Here is a 26,551-nt window from a genome sequence, read left to right on the forward strand (position 1 = left end):
CAAATTACCAATATATAATGCATATATATATATATATATATATATATATATATATATATATAAAACATACATATATAATATATATATAGTACTTTTTCTTGGGTAATATCTATTTTAATTATTTTTAAAACATCTATTACTTATATTTATTAGAATTTTTTCCTTTGAACAAAATTATGATCCTTTCTCAAAACATTTTTTTACATAGTTTTTTAAAATAAATGAGATATAAACATTCAAAAAAGCAACTGCAAAACCTTGAGAATGCCATTTGTGCTTGTCTTTTAAGGATAGTTGGAAGGATAAAATGTGAAAGTACCACCTACTTTTGAGTGACCAGGACTTTTATACACATGGATGCCTTATAGAGCACCTAAGACTTGAATTTGCAGCCCTCATGTATACCTGCAAGTAGCCTACACCAGCATTTGCCATCCCCAGGACTATACTAGTACCGTCTTTTTCTGGAGAACTGAGCTGCAAATTCATGATAAATTAAAGGCATCTGATTTGCCTGTTACATGCCTGATTTTCTTTGGAAACAAGCCCTGGAAGCTATTTTTCTGATCAATCCTAACTCTCCTGTTAGTAGTTATAAAAGAGGAAAACAACATTTACTCATGATAAAGACTGAGTTCTAACCATTATAAATCTTATCAATTGCCCTGTGAAGCTTAGGGGGGAAAAGAAAAAAAAAATTCATTGTGTTCACTCAGGGTAACATCTGTACTGATGATACTACCACTGTTGCAAATTGTTTCCAAATTTCTAGGATTGGCACAAATGAAAACATAAGCAGAGGTGAAGTTGGGGACCTAAGGACTTTATTAATGAATGTTTGCACTATAAAGAATGGTCAGTGACATTAAATAAAGAAAACTGTTACAGTTTCCTAGTTAATGGAAAATATTAAAGACCTAACATCTTTTTTCTGTTGTTCTCATAAGTCAGCAAGATCAGCATGAATGATCTTAAATGTTTGTCTTGTTAGTTTTTTTTTTTTTTTTTTTTGGCTTCAGTTAGATGCTTAATACATAATATACATTCCATATAAGTTCTTGGTTCATTGCTTGAAGAGCAAAATATTTTTCCTAAAATCATTAAGTTAAATGCAAATTATTTTTATCTAAATTGTGGGCCAACATATAACCATTTTCCATAGGTCAAAATATGAACTTTTACACAGGTGGGGCTTCATTTTCAACAAACATTTCTTAAGTGTCAGTTTTGTGCTGGTGTTCTCCCAAAGACAGACAGAAGTGAGCAGTGTGCTGGAGGTGACCCTGATGACCTGCCACCTGCTCTGCACACTCTTCGAGTTTTGATGCTGTCCATTAGCCTGGCTGAGGAGTGTGATCTAATAGAGGGGAACAAAGATTTGTTCTCTGGGCTCCCTGTGGAATTCTTTCTTTCCTTTTATTTATGAATTTATTTATTTTTAACATATTTATGAATTTCATAGACAGTAGCACATAATATACACTTGAAAATGAAGAAGAATGGTTGTATAAAAGGATATATTTCAACCTATGGAAAAAGCTATGAATTGTATATTTTAACATATGGAAAATGACAGATGCTTCTATCTAGCAGCATTGACTAGAGCCCAAACTTCCCTAAGACAATCAACTTTGGGGATAAGAATTAGGCATCCTTCTTCTCTTCCTTCCTTTATAATTTTTTTTTAAAACAGCAAGTAAAAGATAATGGAAAAACAAAAACAAAATGTAAAACCAACAACAAATAAACAAAAACAGTGTTCCTTGTGGAGTCAACCATTTGCCATTGAATGTTTTTGAGATGTCCCTTTAAGTCCCAAGGAGCAGCTGCAGCGACACCACCACCTAGAGCCCAGCCAGCTGACAGTTGCCAAGAGTTGGCAGTGATTGGGGTTGTGATGTGTCTAATTACCAAAATTATAAAGCCTTTATCATGCTTTGAAGAAGTTGTGTGGCCCGTTGAATTGCATGCAATAAATTCATTATTATAAACATAAAGAGGTAAATTATCTTCCATTGCAGATCTTTTTGACCCCAGTGACCACTAAATAAATGTTAAACACAGGTTTATTAGTGGCGATTTAAAGGTGCTCCCCATTATTAATCCTTTCCAGACTCTATTTGATGAAATGTGCCTTTTTCCTAGTTTGCATTCATTTGTTTCTCTTCTTTTAGATTCCTGTCTCTCCTTCCCTCCCTCCTCTCTCTCTCTCTCTCTCTCTCTCTCTCTCTCTCTCTCTCTCTCTCTCACACACACACACACACACACACAACTTTTCCAGTTCTCACTGAAGTTTACCAAAAGTCTTAAGAAGTTTCAACAGGGAGGTACAATCATTTCTTCCTCCTGAGTTTGAAGTATAGGTCATTTAAAATCAGTTTCCCCACAATTCCTATAAGCAAGTTTTTCTCTCACAGAAAATCCATATTAAATAGTTGGTCCTCCAGAATACCTTGAAGCAGGAAGCATGGTCCTTTGTCCCTCTGATGGATCCCAACCCATTTACCAATGCTTCCTCAACTTGTAACCAAAATTTTGCTAATTTACTTTTTAAGCTACAGTCATAGCCATTTGGGGTGCAATTATATGTGAATATTAAAACTGAGGTACTGTCCTACAACAAAAATATTGTTAATGCCCCCAAATATGGCTGGATTCTCCTCAGACTTATGAAACAAAAAGCATAAGTGTTACTTGTTTGTATTGTGTGCACCTGGGAAGTTATTCGTGCTGAGTAACAGTACAAAACTTGAGCTGCTTTGCTTTCTGCTTCCAGGAATGCCAATCAGAGAACATTCTTTTTCAGGCAGCCAAGTTTGGAAGTCAGTTGGTTTCTGGCAGTGAGTAGGGGGAGGGGCTGGCAGGGGAAGCACAGTGAGTCCTCGGGCTGGTCTTCAGCCTCCAAGTGTTTCCGTAATAGCCATCAATGAAAGCATCTCCTTTTACCCACGCAGAGACAGGTAAAAAGACAGCTGAGTAAATCAGCATTAGATCAAAAGGCGGAAGCTCCATTGGAGGGCGGGGGTGAGAGAGGGCGTTTGAAAGCCTGCCATTGGTGAGCTTACCAAAGGCATCTGCCAGTGGGACTTCAGTGGAATGTGAAACCAAATCATTTTCAAGTTAAAGATAGACACAGTGCACACCAGGATCTAGGAGCTGGATTTTAAACTCATATCTCTCCCTAGGATTTCAGAGAGTTCTGGCATGATCTCTGCGGCAATTAACAATTTGGTTAAAATTTGTTCTTCCAGTGAATGTGCTCAGAATTCATGTAAGTTCTGGATGTACTGGAATTAAAAGGATCTAAGAGATCGTGGTGTGTGCACTCTAGGGTAAGTGAAAAAGATTGACTTTAAGGTGCATCCTTTTTCTGGGAAGGTTAATACTGAATTTTTATTGGTGAGAATGAAAAAGCAATCATGAAGATTTTGTAGTTGTGTGTGTACTTTGCTTATCTTTTGGAGTTAGTTGGTATTGTACATTTTGTGTAGCAGAATGAAATATAGTACTTGAGTTTAGTTTTAAAATTTACATTGCAGGTCTGTAACTTCAGTTTTGCCAGTACCCTTCTTAGATTTTTTCCTGTTAACCCTTATGCACCCTATGTTTATTGAGTTACAGTATCAGTAGTTCTCTGTCACACCATACCCTGAATATTGCTGTGTTCATTATGTCACTGAATGAAACTGTATTATTGTGAGATGGAGTTCTGTTTCCCTTGTATGTTACTAACACACTTCCTAATTTTAAAAAGGAAAATTTTTTTTCAGGAGAAAAAGGGAAAAAGGAAGGTGATCTTTAAGGGAGGTCTAAAAGTGCATGAGAAGCTATTAGAAAGTTTTCTCTTTTTAAAAAAGCAACTGAGAAAAAAACAAGCAATTTCCACTGAACAGAACAATTTATTAATAGAAGTTATTTTTTGGTGTTACCTCATTAATTCCAAGCAGGTTCCCCTTCCAAAAGAGCTGATGTTTGCTAAGTGAATGGAGGCGTTCTGATTATAGAGAGCTTGAGAGAAGAGGAGGAGGGACTGGGTCGTCTAATTTGCTATTGCCATGCTGTGTTTCTGGATTTTAAAACATTTTTTCATTAAAAGAGAGAATGACAAACTTGAGTTCTTCATGTTTTGCCCATGTATAGATTTTGTTTCTTGTTCTGTCAAGTGACCGCTCCCTCTGCTCTTAGTGACATCTTTTCCAAACTTGCAAAACATTCCTGCTGAATAAATAGTGTCCATAATAGTCACAGAGTACATGGTGTGAATTGGAAATTCTACTTTATATGGGGAAAATAAATGTGCTGACGCTCTTATTACAGAATGTGGGGCTGAACAGTTGTTAAATGTACCCACCCAGTTTTTGCACTATCAAATAGACCAGATTCAAATGAATTAAGTTGACTCAACTAGGTACACACAATGAATGACTTAATATGGATTTTTCACTCAACTTTGATAAGAATGGATACTATGTCCTGTTACTCTTTTGAGATGAAAACGTGGATGTTATCTTGATAGAGCCATTTGGATTTTACAACTACCAAATGATATGACAAGGCCAAACAAAATGTGAAGTTGGCAGAGCTCAGGTTTAGTCTCCTTCTCTCTTTCTCTGCCCACTGTCCCCACCCCCTCCTCTCTTCCTCCTCTTTCCAGATCCCTGAGGAAAATCATTCCTCAGTGCTGTTCTTTTCTAACAGTTGAGACATGTCCTCAAGGAAGAAGCTCACTGTAGTACGTTTTAAAGTCAGTGTTCTAGATCCAACAGGAATATTTTCACTTCAGTATAAATGCCTAAACTTTGAAGAGCTTAGGTATTTGTTAAATCATGGCTAACCTTTAGTAATACTTAGAATTAACTCATTAGGTTGTAAAATTTGCAGCTAATTACCCTAGTGGCTGGTACCTTTGTAAATTTTCCCTGGTCATATCAGATGCCTGGGGATACTGCATTACCAGCTGTGCCCTGAATGATTGACATTAAAAATGCACCTGGAAGAAAAGTGCATTCAAGTAGTTTGTAATGTATACACTTGTACAGAGTACACATGCAGGCACATGTAGGCATAGCTTTTACTTAACTAATATATTTCTCATTCAACTATGAAAATAAATAAGTATATTAACCTTAACAGAATGGGATTTTAGTGGGGTTTTGTTGTTTTTTTTTTTTTTTTTTTTTTTTTTTTTTTTTTTTGGTTCGTTTTCAGCATGTCAAAAATAATAATAATATAAGTGTAAAATTCTAAACTGTAAGAATTTTAAATTATATAGCCAATCAGTAAAAGAGGCAAATAGTTGTCTGCTGTATTATGTCACCTTTATAGTTTCTAGGTCCCTGATGAAATTGTCAAGCTTGACTTTTAGTAAAGGTACTAAACATAGTAGAAGTAAGCTGTTATATAATATTTGTCTGCTGATTATAATATTTCAAGTGTTATTGGATTTGTTTCTATTATACCAATCCTGCCATTTCTCACTTGGGGTGTCTTATTTTCTTGGTAACCTGGATATTTTTACTATGTGCTGGGAATGTATCTTAAAGCATGCTTGAAAGAGTAAGTGGAGACCTCATGAGGGTGCTGTGTTCCTCCAGGGAAGAACTTGGTTTGCACTCACAAGGCACCTGGGGGCAATATCAGACCAGAATCACCTTAGAGGAAGTACAACTCCTAAGGCTCCTTGAACCACAAATGTGCCAAGAGGCAAAACTGAACATCTGTGCTGCAGTTGTTTATTTTGGGTTCCCTTCACCTGAAGAAAGATATGGCCATTGGGGAACTGGATGTGAAATTAGGTTACTTAGTAAAAGTCCCTTCTTGAGGGCCAATGACCTCTCCCTGAGCCTACCAGGCTACTCAGAAATAAAGCTCTTTTCTCAGGTCTTTTTTTTTTTTTTCCTGATGGTCAAATGCCCAAGGGCAAACACTTTTAAAATTGAACTTACCTCTCTTGACTTCTGATCTTCTCCTAAATTTTTTATCTTCTAAATTCTCATCATCTTATTAGTTCTTTGCTATTTTTATATTTCAAGTAATTTTACTTACCTGATTAGGTATGTTGGTCCAAAGTATTTGATTACTCTTACAAGAGATGGAAATTCTTTCTAGTACTTTTATAGTCTTTTTTTTTTAACTCTTCATCTTAGAGATAATCGGAGATGGTCTACTGATATCTTTGGTTGATTTCAGGTAGTTTTTCTGATATATTTGTCTTCTTTTTTTTGTTGTGACCTGATTTATTTAGATTTTTTGGGGAAAGCTGCATATGCATGCTGAATGAAAGATTCATGTTTTCCAACTTGATGTGGGTGTTCACAGTACTTCACATTTCTCTTGTTTGTCCCTAGCTAGCCACTCTCCATGGTAATCTCTTTTATCTCTCAACCGTCCCACTACCATCACTCTCAGCTGTTGACCTTGACTTTTCCAGCTTTCTTTTGGCCTATATTTAGTATTACCACATTTAAAAAAAAAAACTTAAATAAATTCCTTCCTTTCTTCCTCTTTGCAATTGCTCTCCTTCAGGTCTTCATCATCTCACTTGGGGATTGCCACGGTCTCACAGTTGCTTTTGTGCCTTTGGGCTCCATCCATCCACGCTGCCACCCCACCCAACACATATCTCCTGCACTGGGCCCAACACAGATATCTTCTAAATATCATAGATACCAACAATTACTTAAAAATTTTCAGTGGCTCACCAAAGCCTTCAAAATAAAGCTCCTTCTCTGTGGTATGTCCTCCAAGGTCTGTCACAAAGCCTCGACCCATTTCTCTAACATGGTCTCCACTCCTTTTATGGTTATCTTCATACTTCACTCACACATAGCTACTGCCTCCAGAACATGCCATGTGTTCTCATACCTCTGTGCTAGTCCACCCACTAATTTCATTTTTCCCAGAATGCCTATCACTCCTCTCCTTTGTGGGCAGATCCTACTTCTCCTTCAAGGTTGACCTGGTAAGTCACCTTCACTGTACTTTCCTTAATTGTATAGTTCACCTGCTATTCTGGGCGCCTCTAATGACATGAATTGTGTCTTACTCATTTCTGTATGCTCAGTAACTGACACATGGAAACCACTTACTATATGATTAAGGAATTAACAAGCAATTACTCTGAGAAATTTTTCCTTCAACAATTCCTTTTTCTTTCTTTCACTGTACTCTATTTGGTTCTAAAAAACCATTACTCTTTTGACCTTAGAATCTTTGTCTAATGACTTTTGTTTTGAAATTTTGTATGTCAAGTGGAATCACAAAAAACAGGACTGTCTGGTGGTTGTCATTGTTTTGGGAAGAGGGGATTATCTATTTATTTTCTTTTTAAATTTTTCTTTTTTTTTTTCTTTTTTGTTATTACCAAATGAAGCAAACTTATGACAAGAGAAACAGTAAAAGTTTAAGTTTGGTGAATCAACTGTATATTAACAGAGAGATTCTTAATCAAAAGGCATAGACTGGGGCTGACATATTTCAACAAATCGTGTTCAGAATGTTGGCTAGTACAACAGGAAAGAGTCCATGGGACACAACTAAATTAAATTACTTCACTACACACAACCTAAATCTTAGCCATCAGAAAACAGTGGATTGTTTTCATATCAGTGTGGTGCTAGAAGGAAAACAGCTGATTGTTTATGTAATATGACCTTGTGACCCTGAATCTGAAAGCTGGTTGAGATTTTCTCTTAAAAATGTTAAGACCTGAAAGTGTAACTGAGATCTTGTTTTGCTGTCAGCATATGTTAAACCAAGAAAAAATGTGTTATTAGTTAAAAATTGAATACAGTTTATGGGAATCAAAAGAAGTAGAATAAATAACTAATTTATTATAAGGATGTTTAATTAATTTTATAATTTTGGACCACTTATAAATTTTTCATCATGTTTTTATAGTGTGCCTTTGTTATGCCCACTTCTGAAATTTAGAAAAATTTAATTCTGGCTTATATTATTTCTCATATAGAATTCTCCTATCTGCATAAAGAGAAAAGCTCTAATATGGTGGAGCCAAAAAAAAATCTTTAAAATTTTTTTTGTAATGAAATGTTCAAAGCCGATGTTTAAATGTGAAGCCAGAATTTTCCATCACAAAATATGAAAATATGATGTTGACCTTTTATTTTTTGTCTCATCTATAAAATTGACTAAGACTCGCTCTTAAATACTGGCGATTACATCATAACTACCAAGTAGCCAAACTAATTTGACTCATTACTTCAGTTATTCAAGGTCTTGTCTTGTGCTTTACTAGGTAGTGAAATTACATATTCACCCCCTTTGCTGGACATTTAAATTGAAAGATATCAAGTTTGAAAAATGGACTTGATTAACACATTTTGTTATAGATTCTTTCACTTACTTTTTATGTTTTTGTGAGAATCTCAGGTATTGTTTTTTAAAATATCATTTTGCCTTTCTCAACAATTAGTATTTTCCTCTCAGAAAACCAAGTAATAGGTATTATTATCTTGGCATTATCTTAATGCTTAAAAAACCCCCATGTTTAACAAATACTTTAATTACAGAATAACTTAAAGAAAATTGAACAATGTCTAAAAAGAAAAAAGGGAAATAGGTTGTATATTTGTCACATACTGTGTTGCATTCTTAATATAAAATAGAAGTACATTTATTTGTATAAATAAATCTGAACTTTGCATTTTTGCAAAATAAATATGATGTAAGGATGACTCAGAAGCACCCTGAGTCATGAAAGCTTTGTAAACTTCTGCATATTTTAGAAAGAGCAATAGAATTATCCTTCTTATTTTTCCTTTTTAGCCTCATATTACTTTTTGTACCCATTCCTATAAAATGTGATAGGTCACATTTTGTGGATGATGTTGAACCAATGAATTCATCTAGTTAATCACAGTGCAGGGATACAGATGCTTCCTCTAATTTTATTAAAGGATGTAGATTAATTTTGAATAAAATTGATCTTCTAATGCAAATAAATTTATAAGCCTCAGATTATTTGTTAGTACACTTTTATAAAACATATTTACTTACCAAGATATGTTTTTTTTAACACCTTGGGTAAGCGTAACAATTGTAAGGTCAATCCAATGTAGGCAGGAGACATATATTCTTATTTTACTGCCTATGATAAATCTAAGATGTGGATATAGAAACTGTTTCAACTATACTAAGTGTGGTTTGTCATGGGGCATCAAACAACCCCAGTGTCAGTGCAGTATGAAAACCAAGGTTTTCTCTTCACTCATGCAGTTTAGCAAACTTCACTGGTTGACTAAAAGGCTTTCTCCACATTTTCTTAAGTTCAAACTCCCTTGGCCATAGCAGGTCATGTGGCCATACCTAACTTCATTGGTGTGGAAAGCACAATCCCACTGCATACCTGGAAAGAAATTTGCCTGGAATATTTATGAATAGCTGTGCTGACTCTCTACACTAACAGATGGTGAGCAATCCTAAATCCCCAACATCTAACCCCACAGTCTCACACACTGTGAACAGGTCCATGCTTGGGGATATGGACACAGACGACCTGAAGTGTGATGCTCATATCGTTTGCCCTTTACATCTTTTGGCTCTCATCTCCACTGAAAATTTTTAACTCTCTAAATCTTTGCTTTTCCTCAGTGTCTGTGACCTTTTCAGTCACAGCTTCTGGTGTGTCATGGAATGCTGGGATTTTACCTATTCTCCCTTTAGTCATTCATGGAGTCTTGCCCACAGTGCTGGGAAGTCAAAGGAGCCTCTACTAGGGCAATTCCTACAGTGTGGAGAGAAAGTATGCTCATGTATAGTAACAGAGACTAAAACCAAAAAGGACCAGGCTTCAGGAAAAAGGCACGGGGGAATGTTAAATATAGACTACACATTAGACATGCGTAGATGGTCTTGAATAGCATCTGTATTTACTGATGCTCTACCTTTTGCTTAACATTCAGTTTCAAGCATTAACAAGATAAAACTCAAAAATTCAAGAATTAATGAGACACTTAAAAGTTTAAAAATTTTAAGCCAATATTTTAAGGTCCTTTGGATCACAATTTAAGTCAGCAAATCTCATTTGTGCTCTTAAGAGCCATAATTCGAGGAAATGCTATGTGATGGTGGGGGTTAGGTTTAAGGATGTGCATAAAGTGAATACTATATTCCCCTTTTAGAGATTTAGGTCAACATTAGCATTAAGTGTTTATAAAAGCAGTACAGTAAAGAGACATGTTTGACTTTAATCCAATGCTTCCCAAGCTTATTTGACTATGGAACTTAGAAAGAGAGACAGAGTGGGGATCCCATTTCGACATCACATCACACACTTTGGTAAATTCTTGTTTAACTACTCCTAGTTTGTTGTATTAATAAATTATAGTGTGATAATATTGTAGCTCATATAATAGTTTTATAATATAAAGTTAAGAATTTTAAAGGATTTTCACAAATATCTTCACTATTTGGTCATTTGTTTTCATTTTCTTGATAAAAGACACTGATTTGGAACACCAACAGAAATTTAAAGTGAACAAAGCATCCAATAATATTTAACACTATGCAGGCATATATATAATTTGTGATACACCACAAATAAGGAGATTGGCTGTATTTTTCAGAACCCAGAACTCAAAAGCAGTTTGCCCTATTTTAATCATTTTGTTGGAAATTCTAAAGCTGTCATTCAGATTTATGATATGATCACACATTACTAATGTATCAGTCTTGATTGTCATTTCTTTATGAAGGCCTTGTAAAGAGAAAGGTCATCATTTAACTTCAAGGTCTGTTTCTTGATATTTTCCCCATTTTTTTAAGGTCAGAAATTGTAAAACCTAAATGGAGAAAAAGAAATTTGTTGGGTTTTTAAAATCTTCTACTAAAAGTACCCCCTTGGAAATTTTCCTGCGCAAAAGAAGAGTAATAGATGAATAACAACAAATTATCCACTTCCTCTTTTGTAGTCAACCAAATGCAGTGATCACTTGGAAGGACCCTACAGTCCCATGAATGTTTATACCAGCAACACCTTCATTCAAAAAAAGTCCTAGGTATGATTTTTACTAGTGGATGTTTGGGTGCTTTAGGTAACAGGGCATGTTACATGGTTTAGGTAACAGGGTAACAGTGTTCTTACCCACTCTGGTTACATTATTCTGTTTTTCATTCATTAGCAATTTCAGTTCCTCTCCCCACATTTTAGAACAGGAGACAAATTAATAGTCAAAAAGTGATTTGCGAAATACACTTTCTTTCTAGACCATAGAAGAAGGCATTCAATCAAAATTTAGGGTAGCAAAAATTTCTAGAATACATTTTTCCTCTTATTCTTTTCATATTTTTCCTTGGGTTATAAGATTCAGAATGTGTAATGATGTCAGTAATACCTCTGAAATTTCATTTTAGGAGGATCTGAAGATCACTTGAGTGCTGCAGGGCTGCTCTTTTGCAACTCTTTGAAAGTCACACAGCAATATTCTATTTCTTGTCTGTTCAATTCTGAAATCAATTACAGCCACGTTTTCTTTTGAGGATTGAATGCAGGGGCACCTGCCACTAAGCTAAAACCCCACCCCTTTTTAAACTTTCTAAAATTATGAGGCAGAGTCTTGCTAAATTGCTGAGGCTGGCCTTGAACCTGTGATCTTCCTAACCGACTACCACATATATCATTTGGAATGCTAGAGAAAGTCCTGTGTAACCATTTGCCAAACACCAAAATGTAAATCAAAGCTACTTAGATTTGCAGTGTTATAATCTCTCCTTTAAAATGACATGAGGGAAGCTTTTAACTTAATGAGGCAGAGGGTCCTGGCATGCAAGTTACATTGTATTTTTCATTGCACAAGGCTAAATTATTGCTTTAGCTTCCTATATGGTACCCCAGTGGCCTCAAAGACACAATGTAGCTTCCAGAAATGCCTGCTTTTGTCTTAAGGCAATAACTTATTCCCTGGGACTATGCTTTGTGAAAATTACCCATAACATTTCTTACAGTAGGCAGAATTTCTTGAAGGTCATTCACAGATAAGAACTGAACATTTTTATTTTTAAAAACTCAGGAACATTGAAGTAGCAAGTCTGCAAACATTAATATACAAAAGGAAAAATGAACATTTCCTTTCCATCTATAACATTGAGAAAACAAAAAAATTCTGGGTAAGAAATTATAGGGCATAGTTTTTTTTTTTTTTCCCCTGACATTTCTCCTCTGTTGTTGTAAACTATTTAAAATAAGTAAAAGTGGGTTTGCAGGGAGTGGTCTTTGAAGACTTAGAGTTATAATTATGAAATATACGAATTTAAATTTGTAAACCAGAATCTTCATGCTATTTTAAACATCAAATGTACAGACCCAAATATACAAGTGTGTATGAGAGTTATTTTTAAAAATAAGCTGTATTGTCTAATAAGGTAATATGAGAATTTAATCAAAGCAAAGCAAATAAAAAATGCCCTCACTAGTCAGTGTTGCAGCCTTTGGGGTAAATTTTAGAACTTGACATATTTCAAGGCAGAGACATTGCTGCAGGCTTTTTGCCAAACAATTCTTGGTAATCTGATGACAAGGGTTGAAGCAAAAGAAAGAGCTGCTGCCTGGCTTAGTTAGATATGCATTTGCTAGAAGAGAAGCCAGTGCGTTTTTTTAAGCAAACCATCAAAATCATAACTTAGACACACACACACTCAGTATGCTTTTACAAGCCCAGGAATATATGCATTAAAATACAACTGGGCTCAAAGGAAACACAGAAGTAGCAGACACAGCTGGTGTTGGCTGTGTTTTTGCTACATCTTGAGTGGTTTTGATATACTGCAGCATTTTCCTCAATGGCTACAGCGGAAGGAATTCCATTATTCATATCTGGACAAGATTTGGAATCGCCCTTATGTGGTTAAATTCTAGGGACTGCTCAAAATCATCCATTCATAAATGGATGATTTGGGCTGCTATTGTCTGCAGTTTATTTAAGTGACTTAAATAAAATCTATTCTCCCCATAGTGCTAAAAGTGATTATGTAATATTATAGTGATATAAGAAAGTGAAATCAGACATGTTTATGAAAGGAAGATTGTTTTATAAGTTCTTTGGAGGAGAAAAATATAGAGTAAAAACTGGGTTTTGGGATATATAGGTTTTGGCCACTGGAGGGCTCTCATTTTTTAAAACGAATTCTTTAGAAAGCTGCTTGATGTAGCTGTAACTTCTACATCATCAATTTAAATCTTGGTATTATAAAATCTATCTTGATTTCCTAGTTCATAAGATGGCATAATTTTCAAACCAAAAAAATAGAATGAAATCAGATTTAATTTACTATGTTCTTTCATTATTCCACAAGAAAAAATATTTCATCACCAAAAAGGAGAAATGTGCTGTGTGCCTATTTTTTTAAATAATCATTTCATAACAAAGACTCATGTCAAAATTGCATGATTAATAATAACCTGCATATAAGAGTATAACAATCCTAATCTGGGAGTTAGATTCTACGTTTGACATCTTAAATAGTCTGCAGTATCAAAGCCCTGCCTTTGAGTGGTGCACTGTTGGATTTAACAGATGAGTAGATATTACCTAGACAACATAAGATGGGAAGAGCATTCAGAATTGAAGGTCTAGCAAGAGCAAAGATGAAACTTCACTCGAGGGTGAAGGGTGAAGTTAAAGTGCAAGGGGATAAATCTGGAGAAGTAAACAGGTAGTCACAAGTGAAAGTCCTTTTATATCATTCTAAGGGGTTTGCTCTCTATTCCTTAGAGGGTTGGTGCTCAGAGACCCTTCCCCAGAGGAAGCAAAGCCTAATTAGAATCACTGTCTATTCATGGGAGAGCCCAGTGCCAATGCTCAAAATGACCTTCCATCTATCTTGCTTTCTTTGAATTCTCATGTATTTACATTTTGCTTCATTAATAAATCTTCGTTTCATTCAGCATAAAAGTATTTTTTTCCAAATTTCCAGGAAGGTGCTCCATTTTATCCAAGAGCTTCTCATTCTGGACATACTGTTGGTGTTTTCAGATTTGTAATTACAAATCCCTTTTGATTGAGAAGCACAGCAGGTAGCAAAGATCATTTAAAGTAGAAGTCACAAGAATGAATTAGATAAATTGACCATTCTGGATAATGATTTTAAAGAAGCAAAGAATGGAGGCAGAAGAGAGAGAATACTACAATAGTCTGCTCATAAATATTAGATTTAATTGATTCCATAATGTCTAGTTACCTGGAATATGATTTTGACCAGTGAGAGAAATTCCCATAATTTTTAAAATTTTGATTCTGTAGAATCTATTTGATGCAGCTGAATATTCCCAGCCTAGCTCCAAAATGGACATTTACCTTAGAAAAGCTTACATAAAAATAAATTGTATTTCTCAATTTTCCCAGCTCTTTCACTTATAAATTCCTATTAGAAGAGAGAGGAAAACTGTGTCACCGTAACAAGCACCTATAGCATCATGGTATTATTCCTGCAAGGTGCCTCCCATCTCTTCTATGACCCCTTGGCATTTTGTGCCAGTCTTCCATAAACACTCCAAGTTCTAGGTTTTCCTGGACATTTTGGTACTTTGTTTTTATAATGCACTTACACAATCCACCTTATCCAGCATCAGTAGATTGGAAGATACAGAATTGATAGATCACCTAGAAGAAAAACAAAAGAGGTAACATTCTGATACTCAAGGAGGACTTTTGTCCAGGTAGTCTGTTTAATGTGAAATTCAAAATAGAGAATTACAACAGTGCTCCATCTAGAATTGGCTATGATTCCAAATCCCCATGATTTGAATCTTAAGTTGCTCTGACACATTAAGAGGAGCTCAGAAAGCTTCCCATATCCCTGATGAAGCTACACTAACATTACACTCCTCCAACAATTTCAATTCAAATTTTAAATCTTGTAGAAACAAGTTTGTGCCATGTCCTATGTTGGTATTTAAGTGAATTGGAGAAATACTTTCGTATCCAGTCCTACAAAAAGGCACATTAAACTATGATGGCTTGGTTTTGTTATCACAATCGGGACTAACTTTAATAAGCAGATTTGTCTGTTACTAATTTTATCTAGGAAGAGACTTTCACAGTGGAAAAAAATTAATAAGATATTTAGTATTCAAATACAAAATAGTAACCAATCCGATTTGATCAGTTTGTTCATATACTCAGAACATTTAACACTCTGGAGTACCCACAGTATGTCTTTCTTCTTAAATATTCAGATATTTAACAAAAGGTTCTTGGTTCCTAAGATCATAGATTCAGGCAATGAAATTGGGACACTACCCATAAAAATTACTAATTTTTATTCTGTTCCTTCTGTGCTTTGTGGAACTTAACATACCAAGAGAGCAGATTCAGAATTCCCTCTCTCTTTTTGAGAGTAGAGTTGGTTTATTCCTTTGTGTATTGGAATGACCTTCCATGACAATGTCAACTCTCCTGCCATCTTGCCTACTCGTTAAATATATAGATCTTCTTCATTTAGCCACATCGAATATCAGCACTTCTAGTAACTGTCAACAAATGTAACCTTCAGCTGACTGTACTAAGATTATGGTCAACCCACCTTCCCTAACTGTTGTCAGACATGGAATCACGTGCCACAGCTCTTTGGTTCACTCTTCTAGTAACCACCACATATTTCTGTAAGGTCATGACTGAGTAGCCACTTATTGTTGTACCCTTGATTTCTGTTACAGTTTACATAATACATGACTCTTGGGGAAAATAAAGAAAGAATGGCTTTGAATAACTGCAGGAACATCATGCTAAGTGCTACTTGACGTCTTTAGAACAAGGAGCTATGCCACACAGCTCCTTAGGATTTGTTCCAGAAAAAAAGTTTATCTTTTAAGATTAGCTTCTAAGCTTTCTTTATTGGACAAGGAAAACTATGTAATACATCAATTCCCACTTTTATTTTGACTGCCTCAATTGTTGGAGCTAAGTTGAATGCTAAGTTGTTATTAATGATCTAATTTTTAGTGCTTTTTATAATTATTGTTTTCAAAATTTGTTTTAAATCATACCATGTGAAGTCCCTTTTGTTTCCTCTTTCATAACACTTATCTCATGAGGGCAGAATTCTTTCCTTTTTTACTCTCTTGTGATCTCTGACTCAGTTCATAACTGCTTAGTGGTCTATGGTTGCTTGTTCTTGAACAGAGATGCTTGTGGAATTACCTTTACTTTGCACAGTCTTGTATTTTTAGGGGTTTTTGGTCTTGTATTTTTAAATAATCAATGATTCCATTTTGAATATAGGTTGCAAAATTTTAAACCATCAGAAATAACTAGCAAGTCTATTGAGAATAATTAACACATGAAAATAGTAACAATTCTTAGGGACATTTTGAAACCATGTTTTCCCTAAAGAATTTAATGATATCCTTCTACCACGCCCCCTTTATTTTTGCCCATATCTATATACATTGTTATCAAGTCACAGTTTATATTATTTGAGTTTTAACTTTGTTAGAGTTTGCATCTGAGGACTCTAGGCAGAATAGTTAAGCAATAAGGTCATACTTGATTACCAAGTGTTTATGTCATCACTTTGTCCTATTCTTGAAACCAAGGCCATTAGTCAAGTACGTGAGGAGAATTGTATAGGCCAAGGAGGACTGTGACTGTGAGGCTGGCTTTATAAGAACTGGGATGAGTCAGACAAACTATCACTTACAGGAGCTGCTTCTTCCTTCATAGAAATCTCCTGACATGTGAGGAGAGCAAATTTGGAATCATGAAGTGATTGTCCAAGTTAAGAACAAATCCATCTAAATGGGAGTCTGAAACCCAGGTCTCCTAATTTATAATCCTGAACTCTTTCCAAGACATGTCTCAGATGTTTCTCATCAGTTGTCTTAAATAATGTATTGAGACAGAAAGGGTGATCAAGCATCCCTTACTGTTGTGATAAATTGCAGAGCACTATTTTGGGGCATGGGGAGTGGTCACTTTTTCTCTTGTGCCAACAACATAGCCAATGTGTTTTGAGGTATGCTTATAAAATGAATAGGCCCAAAGGGATGAGGGAGAAGGTATGTGAAACTTCATGAATCATAATACACAACTGAAAAGGAAATTGTTAGAAATCAATGGCAAATCAACTTGGTAAAGTATTATATGGTCATTGTACATTTAAACTTGGTATATATCCTTCCCTGAGATAGACCAATGACTTCCTATAACCTGTGTGATATCCATTTAACTTCTTTAACTTCTTATTCTCATGTGTTAAATTGGGATGATACTAGGACTACCATCCGGGGGTGTCGAGAAGATTTGATGCAATATTGACCCAGGTAGAACTTACAAGATAGGCATGTTGTCCATAGTAAGAATGATGTGTAAAAATTTTTGATGATTTGGGGAGATGCTGATGTCATAATGTAACATTAACAAATGCTAGCATGCTAAATCATGCAGTTGATTATAATTATATAGATATGTAGATAGAAGAAAATAATTCAGAGGGAAATATTTATCCTACTTATCTTTAAATTATTAACTATTGAGATTATTTCCTTCCTTTTTTGTATTCACCTGTATCACATAAATTTTCTACAAAATAACATACAAAAGGTGTTCATAAAAATATAAAATTCAAAAAGGTAAATATCACAGTTCTCTCCTTTGTATCCTAACAATTCTTGGCAACTTTGGGGAGGCAACTGATGTAGTTTTATTTGCTTAAAAACCTTTATCTAGCAATGTGCATCTCATATGCACTAAGGAAACAGTACCATTCTATTCTAGTCCAAATCCTTTCTAGCCTTTTAGACCAGTTCATTCATCTGTAATGAAAATTTAGCAGTTAGAGAGTGACATGATCCTGTTCTCAGGTGTTGAGCTCTATAAATCTTGATTCATAGATGTTCATTTCCTTTTTCAGAACCCATATCATTCTTTTAGCAAAGAAAAAGTTCAGAAGAATCATGATCTTTGAAGGACACAGGAGTGTGTAACTTCAGGGAAGTGGCATTGAAGACTCCAAGTGTGCTCTGTAGTGTCTCATCACTGCAGAAATAAAAAGCAGCAGGGATAGTCTTCTGGGCCCCTCTTTGATTAGCTGTATTGAGCAGCAATAAACAAGGAACTGTTGTCATTAATTTTGCAGTGCTTACACTCATCAGTAAACATTATTACACCTTGACGTTTTCAGTGGTGCTCAGCTTACCTGTAAACATTTCCCCCGCCAGTTCACCTTGCTCTTGCCTTATAATTATGAATCATTGTATGAATTAATCTAAATGAAGGTATTATACCCACAAACTTTAATCATGGCTGGGAGAGTTCTCAATGTGTAAATCAATTATAATAAGTCAGCCTTCATGGTATACTCATAGTGCTTTTGAAAACAAGTGTCGGAGCAAATGATATTCCGTGCTTGTATAATTATGTCAAAGGGAACCCCAATATTGTCTGGAACTATGATGCACTAATTAAAAATTTTTAAAATATGCACATTCTTATGACAAATTATTCCCTCTGCACACCTCCTTCATCTCTTTGGCAATATAATTTTCTAATATTAGACTGGATCCAGCTCCTCTCTGACCTGGGTCACCAAATGATAGAGCTGAGAGTAGGCTTACATATCATGTACTGAATAGTTCAATCTATTCATTTTATAGAAGAGAAACAAAGGCCTAGAGAGATTAACTTTGTCCAAGAGCACAAAGGCAAAGATTATCCCAGTCCTGTTCTATTCTTATACATCTTGTGGCCTTTTGATAATTAATACCAACCATTTTTTGGCCCATATAATGATTGGGCACTGTCACATACTCCATTTTATGGAGTTCATCCTACTTCAAAGTATTTGTTTACATCACCATGAAATCATTTTAGTGAGGAAAATTCAGGGACAGAAGCACTAAGAGTTGGTCCAAAAAGCATTTTAAATCAGTGGTGACTATAAATCACTATTTTATTCAAACACAGCATCAGATGATTCTCTATACAAAACATGGAATAGACAAATGGAAGTGTATTCTTCAAGAATAGGAGCAGATCAAGAACAATTCTGTGACTCAAGTATTCGTCCCTATTCTTTCTGCCCATTTGCTTTTGGAGGCATATATCAAATCTTTCAGTGTTAGGAAGTAGGATTTTTTGGTGCTTTCAAGGGTAGGATTTTTGTTGTTTTCAAGGGTTTTGCATTGCAGATGAAGATAAAACTTCAAACTAGTGTCATGTTGAAACATAAGAAAATATTTACTCATAATCTTGAGTTAGCATTTTTTACCTTCATGAAAGAATTGGTCAAATGAATGGTCCTTGATAATAGAGATTTTTTAAATAAAAAAATTCCTTTTTTCATTCATTCTCCATCTACCTTGATCACTAACCAGAAACTGACTTCTGATTAGGTCTGTAGATGCTGTCTCTACCCAAGGGGAAATTCACAGAGCATCGGGGAGACACACACAGGCAGGTCATCATGATCGCATGTGACAGATACAATGGAAGGCCCAAAAGGGATAACGAAAGAGGCAGAGTATTAATAGAGGAAAAGACAAGCAAGACAAAACTCAAAAGATGACTACAAGTTTGATGAACTTGTTGTGGATGGGATGGAGTTTAATATGTGAATGCAAAGTAATATTCTGGAAGAAATAAATGTAAGAAGTATTGGGGTGGTAAGAGAATATTTTACCTTTAGGGAGCTGAAATTGTTTAGTATTGCTAGAGCATAAAATCTGTTGTAATGAGTGGTATAAAATAAGACTGAAAATGTATCATATAAGAAGTATTGTAAGTATCATACAGGGTAAAGTATCATTAAAGGAATTTAAGACTGTGTTAAGAAGGTTAAAATTTATGTTGCGGCATTTAAGAATTATAAGCAGACAATGGCACAATCTAACCTCAATGTTAGAAAAACTACCATTGCCATGGTCTCTTAGGAGGGAATCCCCTAGACCAGGAAGAACAGCAAAGAGGAAATAACACCACAAATTCTAAGTAAGAAATATGTTCTGGGAGAATCACAATGATAATGGCAGTAAAATAAAAAATAGGATGAGTCTAGAATATACTTCACAAATAGACATCATTTAGAGATTTTATGAAAGGTCAGGAGTGAAAGAGATGGAGGATGGTTCCCAGATTCTTGCTGTGGCAAGAGAGTGGTTGGTAATCATTTTCAGTGATAGGAAATGTGGGAAAGGATTCACTTGCGGGGAGAATGAACATGGTGAACACAATGAATTCAGTAGCTTTGGATATTTCAGGTTGGACACTTTGATGGGATATCTATATAAAAAATGTCCTGTAGGTGAAATGGTGAAATGTCAGGAGGAGAGACTTCAGTTTAAAGTCCTTTATTACATCATTAATGTAATAAAACAAGTGACTTTTCTCAGGAAGCACATATACCAAAAGGAAGAGAAGGCTAAGAAGAATGCTAATGGACCCTAGGGAGTTACTGAGGAAAGGGAATTGCATCATCAAGTGACACTGGGAAGAATTAGACAGAGAGAGAAACCAAGAGGGAAGGTTCTACAGAAACAAAGAAAAGAGCTTTTTTTTGCTTGTTTGCTACTTTGCTTTTTATTTATTTATTTTTTAAGTATTGGCAAGTAGTGTTTCATGAAACAAAGAAGATTGGTGAGGACAGAAAAGTATCTACTGAATTCTGTAATTTGGAGATCAATGGTGGCCCTGTTGGGAGTAGGTTCAGTGGAACGATGGGAAGGCGCTGGACTACATTAGGCTGCAGAGTGAAAAGGAGACAGAGATGTGCACACAGCTAACAGAAGATTGCTATTTTGGAAACTCAATGGTGTAAAAAGTTAAAATGGATGTAACCAAAAAAGAACTTAGTCAAAGGACTTTTTTATTTTAATACCATTTTTAAATAAGACAGACTTGAAAACATTTAAATGCTTATATGAAAATAAAACATCCATGGGTATGGGTAATTTGAAGACTCAAAAAAGAAGAACTGATAAAGTTCCTGAACACATTGAAGAAGGCAATCCACAGAACAGGCATTTCTATGCAATACATCTTACTTATCATAACCCAAGATGTACCTTGCTGCTGTGTTTGGCCTATAATTTAAATTTTTTAAGTTAAAAATACATATTTGGAGTGACTGATTACTTTGAGACTATTTCATGAAAATATCCTTTAAAAAGTCAAGTATTTATGGAAAATTTCAGATGTTGTTGTTCCTATATTGGTAAATATGTTGTTAACCTTGAAAAACCTTCTACTCTTATTGTATGAATGATTACACAGTGGTTAAAACCAGATTTATTCAAGGTCATTATATGTTACAACAACATACATTAATAAATTCAGCAGAAAACATTTTTTGGAAAGAACTAAATTATGTGGTAACTGGCACTGTATTCTTAATAAAGAAATCAGAATTAGCTCACTCTCAGGTTTCTAGCAGGATTAGTCATAGTAGCTAAGATATGGAATCAACCTACACATCTATAAAAAAATGAATGAATAACAAAATTGTAGTGTGTGTGTATGTGATTAAATAGATAGAGATGTATGAATATATATCTACAATGGAATACTACACAACAATGACATGGATGAACTTGGAGAATATTATTCCAAGTAAAATAAGCCAGGCAGAAAAAGACAAACACTGCATAATCTCACTTATGCACAGAACTTATAAAAGCTGAGAGTAGAATGGTAGTTGCCAAGGGTTGGGGATGGGGTGGGGAGTAAAGGGGAGATATTGGTCAAAGGATAAAAAATTTCAATGAGACGGGACAAATAAGTTGTGAAGCTCTGTTGTACAGCATGGTGACTGTAGTTAACAATAATATATACTTGAAAGTGCTAAGAGGGTAGATGTTCAATGTTCTTACCACAAAAAAAGTATGTGAGGTGATGCCTCTGTTAATTTGCTTCATCTAATCTGGTCACAAAGTATATACATATGAAAACATCACATGGTGTAGTATGTATGTAATTGTATTGTTTATTATACTTCAATAAAATTGGAATGTGTGTGTGGCAGGGAGAGAAATCAGAACTAGCCTATACCTTTAGCTTACATTTTCAACTAGTATGTTTTAGCTTCAATGGAATAGCCTTGAAAAATTGTTATCAGTAAGCCACATTAGTTTGATCAAAAATTCTATCATTTGGTGTTATGATGGGTAATAGCACACTCTCTTAAAAATATGAAAGAGTGTTCTTCTGAAAAGTGCCACAGGATAGCAGACATAGCTGTATGTTCAGGCCTGTGATAGGACACCTTGGGGAAGAGCTCTTGTGGACAGGACCACTGGGGCACAAGTCACATGGAATACATCAGAGCTATATAACATGATACCCCTACTGGTGTAGGACCAAGGCCCAGAAAATGCAGGCTTTACCAAAACAGGGAAGAAAACTCTAATTCAGGAACCAGGGTCTGAGCCTCAAAGAAAATGAGACAGGCAGACTTTTCAGGACTTCGATTTGGGTTATATAGAGACTGCGATAAGTATCAGAAGCAAATCAAAGGGAACTCCATTTACAATGTAGAGTTGGATTTTTGAGGATTATTCTGGCAGATGGAAGTCATTTCAAAACATATACATATATATATATATATTCATATATACATATATGAATTACAACTTTTTTTCTTTGCTTAGCACAAAGACACTTTTTATCTTTCTGAATTTTCTGCATCTCTAGTTTTCACCAGATATTCTCAGCGCTCAAAGAGTTTATCCTTTGCGGAGCACATTCTAGGCTAGAAGCAGTAACTACAATCAGTACAAGTATTAGAAATAAATGCACTAATACAAATGTCCTCAAATTCGTTCATTAATTCAATCAATACTTTTGCGCTCTTGTTATATGGCAGACATCGCGCTGTGGGCTGGCCATGGGCCAGACCAAAAACCAGGAGTCAGCTAATGGCTCAAGGAATTAAGTGCATGCTGAGAGAGCAGGCATTATGTGTAGCAAGAAATGCAGTCACATTACTGAATGAGGCATCAGGGTTGTTTTCTGAAAGTTGCATTTTTAAAACCATAATTCTTCCAAATGTGTTGAAAATTGTCCTCAGAAGCTATTTTAACTTTACACAGACGCAGCGCTTTTATAACAGGAAAACGCTCATATTTTCAGCTCAAGTTTTTAAGTGGGGAAAACATGGCAGATGCTTTTTGCTAAGCACAAGAGATTGATTTGAACTGAATTTTAATTAAAATTACTCAAAGGCCTAATGAATAGTTTTTCGTGGCTGAGTCCAGGGGATGGGGAAAAGTATCCACCTGTTTAAAAAAAAAAAAAAGTATCAAATTTAAATCAAGAGAACAAGAAAAATAGAAGGTAACCAAGTACGGATCAGTTATGTCATGAGATTTTCCTGAATATTGCAATGGAAAGATAGTTTTCATTTTACCTTTGCCAGTTACAAATATATTCATTTATGAAGATACTAAGTTCAATAAATTAGCAATGATGTAAAATCTTATTCTGGAAAAAGCAGAGCACATTGACACATTAACATTTCTATAAAAAGTGCCTACTGACTATTTTCAGTATTTATTTTTTGCATTTTTGAACAGCAACTGCCTCTTCTATAATGGATGGTTTGACAACACAACTGACTATATATAAATTTAGACTATAACACTATGTTTGAATAAATGATTTAGGAAAGCATCAAACTTTTTTTTTTAACATGCCAAGTGTCAATGCAATTTTTTCAAGTCTAATTATTTTTAACTGTGGAAATGTTTGTTCCCCAAAAAGAGAGGTATAGAGAATGCTGATGTGTTAAGCAAAGTTGAAATTTAATAGAAACTTAATTAGCAAGTATTGTTAAAAAATCAGTGCTATCTTAGTTACTTTGAGAAATAAACAGATGAATTGCACAGCACTATGACTCACCCAGATCTCACACTATACGGTGGGAAACAGCTGTGATAAGTGCTTTAATAGCTGAATAAATAACATCCAGGCTGAAAGTACAGCAGGGCACAGGGGGATTAATTCCAGTGGACCATGCCCTTTAAATGATGGATATTCATGGCACATTAGGTACCCTAGAGAATAATAGTACAAACATATGACATGGCCCTTCCATCAAGGAACTTATCTTCCTGGGAAGATAAGATATTTATACATAAAATAGAGAACTCTATAAACAAACAAAACATTGTAAAATGTACAGTTACCTATAAAAAACAAAAGAGTTTGTTCAGAAAGTAAAGGCTCTAGGAGTTCACTAGGGGAACAAATGGGTATTGACAGGAGAGATTAAATGACATCTTGGAAAAGATGGACCATGAGTCAAGCTGGGAAGTGCTGGAACTATTTGTCGAAGATGCAAAAGTTTGAAATGATGCAAAAACTGAATGAAGGGAGGACTGTTCCATGGATTTCAGAGACTTACCTGGCTGAGGTCTTCTTCAAGCTGCATGGGGAGAACATATTGGCTGCATTAAGGATGGGTGGGATGTGGTACCACCCTTGAATGCCAAGATGAGGTATCTGGACTTGACCTGATAAGAACAGGAAATTCCTGCAGTTTGTCAAATAGCCTAGTGATAGGTGGAAGCAGCTGGAAAGATTAGGCTGGCAGTTATTGCTTTTCTGAAGAATTGTTTTATATAGAGTTCTTCTTAACAGTTTGGAATCAAGCATTAGACAGATATACAGTGTTATTATTACTTGAGATGCACAGAGAGAACTAATAAGTTTGTAAAGAACCCTAACACTTGGGAAAGCGTTCTGTGGAACCTTACAACTGAGACCTGTAAGAAACCATTTAGTCACCCTGCTGTACCATAAAGGAGTAGATGAAAAACAGAATGGATTAACAGTTGTTAAAAATAATCTGAGAGACCCTAAAGTGGAAATGCTTCACACACAAAAAGATTTCCATCCAAAATGCACTTATCTCTGATATTTTAAGGAGCTTCAGAAGGTACCTTGACATCGAAAAAGGAAATTTCCTTTTGTAAGATTTTTTTAATGAGAAAATATATTTGGGGATTACAAACGAGTTTAATTTTAGTACATAAGAAGAATGAAACCCAACAGGTTGCCAAGAACCAGAACATTAAATGTAGGTAGTAATCAACAAGATCTTATGAAGGGAAAATCAGGGCAGATCAGTTCAATATCCGCCCAGGACAAAGTAATAGATCCTAATGATAGGAAGTTATAAAGTAGCTGAGGTTTCGTAAGACTTTGGGGTCTGCTCTACTTGACATCCTTTCTAATAAACTACACAGATATGATCTGTGGGTGTTGCACATGGAGAAAGATGGTGATAACTTATATCCAGATATTGCTTATTGATCAAGGATGTCTCACCGTTAATGTGGAAACTTTTGTAGCTGATAAGCTCAGTTGTCAGAGGTGTGTTAATGATGTCAAAGTTCCAGAATTGCCTTCCATGTGAACTTGCTTTATCCTGGAATTACATTACTAGTCGGGCTTCTTCCTGCCCGCTGACTCAAAGAATATATTGTTGTCACTAGAGAACCCAGCATAAAATGATAGTACAAACTAAATCCTCACTAGTAGAAGGTGGGAAAATATCCCCATAAATCCTGCTTGGGCAATGTCTGCATGCACAGAGTTTGAATCAAAACAATAACAACAAAGAAACAAGTCTGCTCATTCCAAATATCTACCACATCAAGAAAGTTGAGATTTAAGTGACTTGAACTTTTCATTTGATGGGTCAAAACAAACTAACAATTTCACTGTTGAGACCAAGAATATTTGGTGAGAACTTATCACAGTTTGGGAACTAACAATCATTCCAAGTGTACCTGTGTATGGTGTGTTTGCTTCCCTTGTCCCACTGAAATCTTCACAACTCCTTTCATCCCAGGAGATCAGATTCTTCCTAGCTCTGCAGGAGCCCCTTCCCAGAGAAGTTCCCATAGCATCTTGATGTCCTGTTGTCTCTTCCCAGCTACCGTCCAGGTGGCTATCCAACACATTAAGCTTGGTCCACCAATATCCATATGTCCTACAGATCACAGAGGGACAGATCATCCAAAAATTCCTTTTCAATATTTGCAGTGAAATTACTCTCAGGCCTCTGTCCCCATCCTCTTTATAACACCCAGTCCACTGTTCTTTGCCCTTGGCCTCTACGAAGCACAGTGCTCCACCTCAACTTCCTGGATCCAGGAAGAATGACATACTTGATTTCTGCCAGTGCAGCTGTGTTTATGGAGATTCCACCCACAGCCCAGCTTCTCTTTTGGATGTGTGCTCCATCTGGGCAAAATACGGAAGAAAATTTTCCTTCAAATGCTCTATTGAATGTCTTTATTATGAATGACTTCCCGATGCTGCTTCTATTTCTTCTAGCATTAGTTACTTTTAGGAATCTCCTGGTACATCTTCTGTCTGAATGTATACTAATTTTTTAAAATATGAGTTCAAGTGTCCTAAAATAACTATAAAATGCTAAGGTATTTGTCATTTCTGTAGATTTTATGGGAGACATTTAAAATTCTTCTTCTATGGGCTAAGTATATAACTCAAGGGTATTGCCTAACATGGGTCCATCCCCAATGCCCATCCCCAATACATCAAAAATAAAGAAAGAAAGAAACAAAGAAACAAAG

General features: G+C 35.4%; 1 protein-coding gene across 15 annotated transcripts in view; it reads left to right on the top strand.

Moving 5' to 3' along the window:
- Dtna (dystrobrevin alpha) overlaps nucleotides 1-26,551 on the top strand; it is a 344,317-nt gene that overhangs the window by 93,132 nt on the left and 224,634 nt on the right. For 13 of the 15 annotated variants that reach the window (XM_047525922.1, XM_047525923.1, XM_047525929.1 and 10 more), the window contains exon 1: nucleotides 3,131-3,332. The exons of 1 other annotated variant lie outside the window; for it this stretch is intronic. The gene's annotated coding sequence lies outside the window, so the exon portion shown is untranslated. Of the gene's footprint in view, nucleotides 1-2,878; nucleotides 2,961-3,130; nucleotides 3,333-26,551 lie in introns of those variants that run through there. One more of the 15 variants, XM_047525920.1, reaches the window with a different exon arrangement.

Source organism: Sciurus carolinensis, chromosome 15, assembly GCF_902686445.1.
Source record: "Sciurus carolinensis chromosome 15, mSciCar1.2, whole genome shotgun sequence".
Classification (NCBI taxonomy): domain Eukaryota; kingdom Metazoa; phylum Chordata; class Mammalia; order Rodentia; family Sciuridae; genus Sciurus; species Sciurus carolinensis.